This window comes from Triticum dicoccoides, chromosome 1B (genome assembly GCF_002162155.2).
Source record: "Triticum dicoccoides isolate Atlit2015 ecotype Zavitan chromosome 1B, WEW_v2.0, whole genome shotgun sequence".
NCBI lineage: Eukaryota > Viridiplantae > Streptophyta > Magnoliopsida > Poales > Poaceae > Triticum > Triticum dicoccoides.
This window is the reverse complement of record NC_041381.1, coordinates 695,011,439-695,020,570: the sequence shown is the minus strand read 5'-3', so window position 1 is coordinate 695,020,570 and position 9,132 is coordinate 695,011,439.

Here is a 9,132-nt window from a genome sequence, read left to right as displayed (position 1 = left end):
CGCTTAACTTCCGGATTCTATTCTCCCTCGTTTCCAAGTCTGCACTTGTTGTTTTCCTAACAATAGTAAGATGTCAATCCTATTAACCTCAAGAATTTAGCTTGAGCATGAAGTCACACATTTCACTATTTGAGTTTGAAACTATTGCTCTAAAAAATTAGTAACACTAATATTTCTTGAATAATTAGTTTGACCACAGTTTGACCACAGTTTGGCCATAGTTTGACCAGATTTGACCAAAATTCAAAAAACTAAAATAATTATTTAGGAACACTAATATTCTAGAATAATTAGTTTGACCATTGTTTGACTACAGTTTGACCACACAGTTTGAATTTTTTTTGATTTTTTCCATTCTAGATCTTAAAAGCCCCGTAACTTTTTTCTGTTTGGTTTTTGAGGATTTTGAAAATGTTTAACGGGGTTCCCCCAGTTAAATTTGGATGTAACTTTTCGAGTAGATGATTTTTCATACAAAAAACTTTTTCATCCGAGTTAGTATGCAAAAGTTATGCCCATTTTTACAAATTCTCGAGAGATTTTGCAAATAATGTTAAAATTCATATTTGCAAATTTTCCCAACAACTAGACCACATATCACATGGGAAACTTATTTTCTTTTTTTTTTGACATTTTCATCATTTTCTTTTATTTTTTTTAAAACTGAAAAGGCGATCCATGGGGGGGGTGTAGAGGCTGAAAATGGGACCTTTAGTAGCAGAGCGGTTTTTTACCCCCTCGCTACTACTATGGCACCACTTAGTAGTAGCGAGGGATAAAAACCAACGCTACTACTATCAAACTTAGTAGTAGCAAGGTTTTAAAAACCCGCGCTACTACTATGGCATGTCCCGGGGGGCACGGTAGAGACCGCTTAGTAGTAGCGAGGGTTAGAAATCCGCGCTACTGCTATCAACTTAGTAGTAGCAAGGTTTAAAAACCTGCGCTACTCGTAAGTAGCAGTAGCGAGGGTTTTTAACCCTCGCTACTAGTAACTTTCTGTGTATAGGCTTTTCCCTAGTAGTGTGAAGGAAATGTGCCCTAGAGGCAATAATAAGGTTATTATTTATTTCCTCATATCATGATAAATGTTTATTATTCATGCTAGAATTGTATTAACCGGAAACATGATACATGTGTGAATACATAGATAAACTTAAATGTCACTCGTATGCCTCTACTTGACTAGCTCATTAATCAAAGATGGTTATGTTTCCTAAACCATAGACATGTGTTGTCATTTGATTAACGGGATCACATCATTATGAGAATGATGTGATTGACTTGACCCATTCCGTTAGCTTAGCACTTGATCGTTTAGTATGTTGCTATTGCTTTCTTCATGACTTATAAAAGTTCCTACAACTATGAGATTATGCAACTCCCGTTTACCGGAGGAACACTTTGTGTGCTACCAAACGTCACAACGTAGCTGGGTGATTATAAAGGAGCTCTACAGGTGTCTCCAAAGGTACATGTTGAGTTGGCGTATTTCGAGATTAGGTTTTGTCACTCCGATTGTCGGAGAGGTATGTCTAGGCCCTCTCGGTAATGCACATCACTATAAGCCTTGCAAGCAATGTAGCAATGTAGCTAATGATGCATTACGTAACGAGTAAAGAGACTTGCCGGTAACGAGATTGAACTAGGTATTGGATACCGACAATCGAATCTCGGGCAAGTAACATACCGATGATAAAGGGAACAACGTATGTTGTTATGCGGTTTTGACCGATAAAGATCTTCGTAGAATATGTAGGAACCAATATGAGCATCCAGGTTCCGCTATTGGTTATTGACCGGAAACGGTTCTCGGTCATGTCTACATAGTTCTCGAACCCGTAGGGTCCGCACGCTTAAGGTTTCGATGACAGTTATGTTGGGGAACGTAGTAATTTCAAAAAATTTCCTACGCACACGCAAGATCATGGTGATGGCATAGCAACGAGAGGGGAGAGTGTTGTCCACGTACCCTCGTAGACCGTAAGCGGAAGCGTTAGCACAACGCGGTTGATGTAGTCGTACGTCTTCACGATCCGACCGATCCAAGCACCGAACGTACGGCACCTCCGAGTTCAGCACACGTTCAGCTCGATGACGATCCCCGGGCTCCGATCCAGCAAAGCTTCGGGGATGAGTTCCATCAGCACGACGGCGTGGTGACGATGATGATGTTCTACCGGCGTAGGGCTTTGCCTAAGCTTCGCGACGATATGACCGAGGTGGAATATGGTGGAGGGGGGCACCGTACACGGCTAAGGAACGATCCGTAGATCAACTTGTGTGTCTATGGGGTGCCCCCCTGCCCCCGTATATAAAGGAGCCAGGGGGGAGGAGGCGGCCGGCCAAGGAGGGCGCGCCAAGGGGGGAGTCCTACTCCCACCGGAAGTAGGACTCCCTTCTTTCCTAGTTGGAATAGGAGAAGGGGGGAAAGAGGAGGAAGAGGGGATGGAAAGGGGGGCGCCGCCCCCCTTCCGTTGTCCTATTCGGACTAGGAAGGGGAGGGGCGCGCGGTCCCCTCCTGCCTCCTTCCCTCTTCTCCCTCGAGGCCCATGTAGGCCCAATAACCCCCCGGGGGGTTCCGGTAACCTCCCGGTGCTCCGGTAAAATGCCGATTTCACCCGGAACGATTCCGATGTCCAAATATAGGCTTCCAATATATCAATCTTTATGTCTAGACCATTTCGAGACTCCTCGTTACGTCCGTGATCACATCCGGGACTGTGAACAAACTTCGGTACATCAAAACTTATAAACTCATAATAAAACTGTCATTGTAACGTTAAGCGTGCGGACCCTACGGGTTCGAGAACTATGTAGACATGACCTAGAACTATTCTCGGTCAATAACCAATAGCGGAACCTGGATGCTCATATTGGTTTCTACATATTCTACGAAGATCTTTATCGGTCAAACCGCATAACAACATACGTTGTTCCCTTTGTCATCGGTATGTTACTTGCCCGAGATTTGATCGTCGGTATCCAATACCGAGTTCAATCTCGTTACCGGCAAGTCTCTTTACTCGTTACGTAATGCATTATCCCGTAACCAACTCATTGGTCACATTGCTTGCAAGGCTTATAGTGATGTGCATTATCGAGAGGGCCCAGAGATACCTCTCCGATAATCGGAGTGACAAAACCTAATCTCGAAATACGCCAACCCAACATGTACCTTTGGAGACACCTGTAGTACTCCTTTATAATCACCCAGTTACGTTGTGACATTTGGTAGCACCCAAAGTGTTCCTCCAGTAAACGGGAGTTGCATAATCTCATAGTTACAGGAACATGTATAAGTCATGAAGAAAGCAGTAGCAACATACTAAACGATCAAGTGCTAAGGCTAATGGAATGGGTCAAGTCAATCACATCATTCTCCTAATGATGTGATCCCGTTAATCAAATGACAACTCTTTTGTCCATGGTTAGGAAACATAACCATCTTTGATAAACGAGCTAGTCAAGTAGAGGCATACTAGTGACACTATGTATGTCTATGTATTCACACATGTATCATGTTTCCGGTTAATACAATTCTAGCATGAATAATAAACATTTATCATGAAATAAGGAAATAAATAATAACTTTATTATTGCCTCTAGGGCATATTTCCTTCAGTCTCCCACTTGCACTAGAGTCAATAATCTAGTTCACATCGCTATGTGATTTAACACCAATATTCACATCTGCGTGTGATTAATACCCATAGTTCACATCATCATGTGATCAACACCCAAAGGGTTTACTAGAGTCAATAATATAGTTCACATCGCTATGTGATTAACACCCAAAAGAGTACTAAGGTATGATCATGTTTTGCTCGTGAGAGAAGCTTAGTCAATGGGTCTGTCATATTCAGAGCCGTATGTATTTCGCAAATATTCTACGTCCACAATGCTCTGCACGGAGCTACTCTAGCTAATTGCTCCAACTTTCAATATGTATCCAGATTGAGACTTAGAGTCATCTGGATTGGTGTAAAAGCTTGCATCGTTGTAACTTTTACGACGGGCTCTTTTATCACCTCCATAATCGAGAAACATCTCCTTAGTCCTCACTAAGGATATTCTTGACCCATGTCCAGTGATCTACTTATTAGATCAAAATTGTATTCCTTTGCCAAACAGAGAAAGGTATACAATAGGTCTGGTTCACAGCATAGCATACTTTATAGAACCTGTGACTGAGGCATAGGGAATGCCTTTTCATTCTCTTTCTATTTTCTGCAATGGTCGGGTCTTGAGTCTTACTCAACTTCACACCTTGTAACACAGGCAAGAACTCCTTCTTTGACTGTTCCATTTTGAACTATTTCAAAAATTTATCAAGGTATGTACTCATTGAAAAAACTTATCAAGCGTCTTGATCTATCTATATAGATCTTGATGCTCAATGTGTAAGCAGCTTCACCGAGGTCTTGCTTTGAAAAACTCTTATTCAAGTATCCTTTCATGCTATCCAGAATTTCCATATCATTTCCAATTAACAATATGTCATCCACATATGATATTAGAAATGCTACAGAGCTCCCACTCACTTTCTTGTAAATACAGGCTTCTTCAAAAGTCTGTATAAAACCATATGCTTTGATCAACTCATCAAAGCGTATATTCTAACTCTGAGATGCTTGCACCAGTCCATAGATGGATCGCTGGAGCTTGCACAATTTGTTAGCACCTTTAGGATTGACAAAACTTTCTGGTTGCATCATATGCAACTCTTCTTTAATAAATCCATTAAGGAATGCAGTTTTGACATCCATTTGCCAGATTTCATAAAATGTGGCAATTGCTAACATGATTCGAACAGACTTAAGCATCGCTACAGTTGAGAAAATCTCATTGTAGTCAACATTTTGAACTTTGTCGAAAACCTTTTTGTGACAAGTCGAGCTTTGTAGATAGTAACACTACTATCAGTGTCCGTCTTCCTCTTGAAGATCCATTTATTTAACATGGCTTGCTGATCATCGAGCAAGTCAATCAAAGTCCATACTTTGTTCTCATACATGGATCATATCTCAGATTTTATGGCCTCCAGCCATTTTGCCGAATCTGGGCTCATCATTGCTTCCTCATAGTTCATAGGTTCGCCATGGTCAAGTAACATGACTTCCAGAATAGGATTACCGTACCACTCTGGTGCGGATCTTACTCTGGAAGACCTACGAGGTTCTGTAGTAACTTGATCTGAAGTTTCATGATCATCATCATTAGCTTCCTCACTCATTGGTGTAGTGGTCACAGGAACAGATTTCTGTGATGAACTACTTTCAAATAAGGGAGCAGGTACTGTTACCTCATCAAGTTCTACTTTCCTCCCACTCACTTCTTTCGAGAGAAACTCCTTCTCTAGAAAGGATCATGTTTTGCCTTTGGATTTGTGATAGAAGGAGTACCCAACAGTTTCCTTTGGGTATTCTATGAAGACGCACTTCTCCGATTTGGGTTCGAGCTTATTAGGTTGAAAATCCTTTTCATATAAGCATCGCAACTCAAAACTTTAAGAAACGACAGCTTAGGTTTATTGCTAAACCATAGTTCATATGGTGTCATCTCAACGGATTTAGATGGTGCCATATTTAAAGTGAATGCAGCTGTCTTTAATACATAACCCCAAAACAATAGTGGTAAATTGGTAAGATACATCATAGATCGCGCCATATCCAATAAAGTGCGGTTATGACGTTCGGACACACCATTACGTTGTGGTGTTCCATGTGGCGTGAGCTGTGAAACTATTCCACATAGTTTTATATGAAGGCCAAACTCATAACTAAATATTTGTCTCTGTGATCAAATCGTAGAAACTTTATTTTCTTGTTACGATGATTCTTCACTTCACTCTGAAATTCTTTGAACATTTCAAATGTTTCAGACTTGTGCTTCATTAAGTAGATATACTCATATCTGCTCAAATCATCTTGTGAAGGTCAGAAAATAACGATACCTGCCACGAGCATCAACACTCATTGGACCGCATACATCGGTATGTATTGTCTCCAATAAGTCAGTAGCTCGTTCCATTGTTCCGGAGAACGGAGTTTTAGTCATCTTGCCCAAAAGGCACGGTTCGCAAGCATCAAATGATTCATAACCAAGTGATTTCGAAAGTCCATCTTTATGGAGTTTCTTCATGCGCTTTACACCGATATGACCCAAACGGCAGTGCCACAAATATGTTGCACTATCATTATCAACTTTGCATCTTTTGGCATCAATATTATGAATATGTGTATCACTACGATCGACATCCAACAAACTATTTTTATTGGGTGTATGACCATCAAAGGTTTTATTCATTTAAAAAGAACAACAATTATTCTCTGATTTTAAATGAATAACCGTATTGTAATAAACATGATCAAATCATATTCATGCTCAACGCAAACGCCAAATAACATTTATTTAGGTTCAACACTAATCCCGAAAGTATAGGGAGTGTGCGATGATGATCATATCAATCTTGGAACCACTTCCAACACACATCGTCACTTCACCCTCAACTAGTTTCTGTTTATTCTGTAACTCCTGTTTCGAGTTACTAATCTTAGCAACCGAACAAGTATCAAAATACTCAGGGGCTACTATAAACACTAGTAAGGCACACATCAAACACATGTATATCAAATATACCTTTGTTCACTTTGCCATCCTTCTTATCCACCAAATATTTAGGGCATTTCCGCTTCCAGTGACCATTTCCTTTGCAGTGTAAGCACTCAGTTTCAGGCTTTTGTCCAGCTTTGGTCTTCTTCACGGGAGTGACAACTTGCTTGCCATTCTGCTTGAAGTTCCCTTTCTTTCCCTTTGCCCTTTTCTTGAAACTAGTGGTCTTGTCAATCATCAACACTTGATGCTCTTTCTTGATTTCTACCTTCGTCAATTTCAACATCACGAAGAGCTCGGGAATCGTTTTCGTCATCCCTTGCATAATATAGTTCATCACAAAGTTCTACTAACTTGGTGATGGTGACTAGAGAATTCTGTCAATCACTATCTTATCTGGAGGATTAACTCCCACTTGATTCAAGCGATTGTAGTACCCAGACAATCTGAGCACATGCTCACTAGTTGAGCGATTCTCCTCCATCTTTTAGCCATAGAATTTGTTGGAGACTTCATATCTCTCAACTCGGGTATTTTCTTGAAATATTAACTTCAACTCCTGGAACATCTCATATGGTCCATGACGTTCAAAACGTCTTTGAAGTCCCGATTCTAAGCCGTTAAGCATGGTGCACAAAACTATCAAGTAGTCATCATATTGAGCTAGCCAAACGTTCATAACGTCTGCATCTGCTCCTGCAATAGGTCTGTCACCTAGCGGTACATTAAGGACATAATTCTTCTGTGCAGCAATGAGGATAAACCTCAGATCACGGATCCAATCCGCATCATTGCTACTAACATCTTTCAACACAATTTTCTCCAGGAACATATCAAAATAAACATATGAAAGCAACAACGCAAGCTATTGATCTACAACATAATTTGCAAAATACTACCAGGACTAAGTTCATGATAAATTAAATTTCAATTAATCATATTACTTATAAACTCCCACTTAGACAGACATCTCTCTAGTCATCTAAGTGATCACGTGATCCAAATCAACTAAACCATGTCCGATCATCACGTGAGATGGAGTAGTTTTCAATGGTGAACATCACTATGTTGATCATATCTACTATATGATTCATGCTCGACCTTTCGGTCTCCGTGTTCCGAGGCCATATCTGTATATGCTAGGCTCGTCAAGTTTAACCCGAGTATTCCGCGTGTGCAACTGTTTTGCACCCGTTGTATTTGAACGTAGAGCCTATCACACCCGATCATCACGTGGTGTCTCAGCACGAAGAACTTTCGCAACGGTGCATACTCAGGGAGAACACTTCTTGATAATTAGTGAGATATCATCTTAAAATGCTACCGTCAAACAAAACAGAATAAGATGTATAATAGATAAACATCATATGCAATCAAAATATGTGACATGATATGGCCATGATCATCTTGCGCCTTTGATCTCCATCTCCAAAGTACTGTCATGATCTCTATCGTTACCGGCACGACACCATGATCTTCATCATCTTGATCTATATCAATGTGTCGTCACATGGTCGTCTCGCCAACTATTGCTATCGCATAGCGATAAAGTAAAGCAATTATTTGGCACTTGCATCTTATGCAACAAAGAGACAACCATAGGGCTTCTGCCAGTTGCCGATAACTTCAACAAAACATGATCATCTCATACAACAACTTATATCTCATCACGTCTTGACCATATCACATCACAACATGCCCTGCAAAAACAAGTTAGACGTCCTCTACTTTGTTGTTGCAAATTTTACGTGGCTGCTACGGGCTGAGCAAGAACCGTTCTTACCTACGCATCAAAACCACAACGATAGTTTGTCAAGTTGGTGCTGTTTTATCCTTCGCAAGGACCGGGCGTAGCCACACTCGATTCAACTAAAGTTGGAGAAACTGACACCCGCCAGCCACCTGTGTGCAAAGCACGTCGGTAGAACCAGTCTCGCGTAAGCGTACGCGTAATGTCGGTCCGGGCCGCTTCATCCAACAATACCGCCGAACCAAAGTATGACATGCTGGTAAGCAGTATGACTTATATCGCCCACAACTCACTTGTGTTCTACTCGTGCATATAACATCTACGCATAAAACCTAGGCTCGGATGCCACTGTTGGGGAACATAGTAATTTCAAAAAAATTCCTACGCACACGCAAGATCATGGTGATGGCATAGCAACGAGAGGGGAGAGTGTTGTCCACGTACCCTCGTAGACTGTAAGCGGAAGCGTTAGCACAACGCGGTTGATGTAGTCGTACGTCTTCACGATCCGACCGATCCAAGCACCGAACGTACGACACCTCCGAGTTCAGCACACGTTCAGCTCGATGACGATCCCCGGGCTCCGATCCAGCAAAGCTTCGGGGATGAGTTCCGTCAGCACGACGGCGTGGTGACGATGATGATGTTATACCGGCGCAGGGCTTCGCCTAAGCTTCGCGACGATATGTCCGAGGTGGAATATGGTGGAGGGGGGCACCGCACACGGCTAAGGAACGATTCGTAGATCAACTTGTGTGTCTATGGGG